The following is a 337-nucleotide window of genomic DNA, read 5'->3' on the forward strand; positions in this document are numbered from 1 at the left end:
GGCCTTCTGTCGTTGACGGAGGCAGGCACTTCCACAAGCAACACATGTACTGCCCTCTCATACTTCACGTTATTGAATCACTCTAGAAATTCTAAAATACACACTGTCGCAGCAGGTCGACGGATCCCTGGAGAGAAACAAAAACATGCCATGCCCTTTTGTTTCATGAAAAACACAAAACAATGTGGGCGTGAACCCAGACAATAATTATGTATACTCAACGTGTTTATGATTCGGTCCCTCGCCGATTTAGAGGTAAAAACGATTAACAAAAAAAAACATTGCCATGGCAACTGAGTCACCTCACAGTTTGTTATTGTGACATCCCCTGTGTTTA

The sequence above is a fragment of the Pollachius pollachius genome (assembly GCF_949987615.1).
Source record: "Pollachius pollachius genome assembly, chromosome: 19".
In the NCBI taxonomy this organism is placed as follows: Eukaryota; Metazoa; Chordata; class Actinopteri; order Gadiformes; family Gadidae; genus Pollachius; species Pollachius pollachius.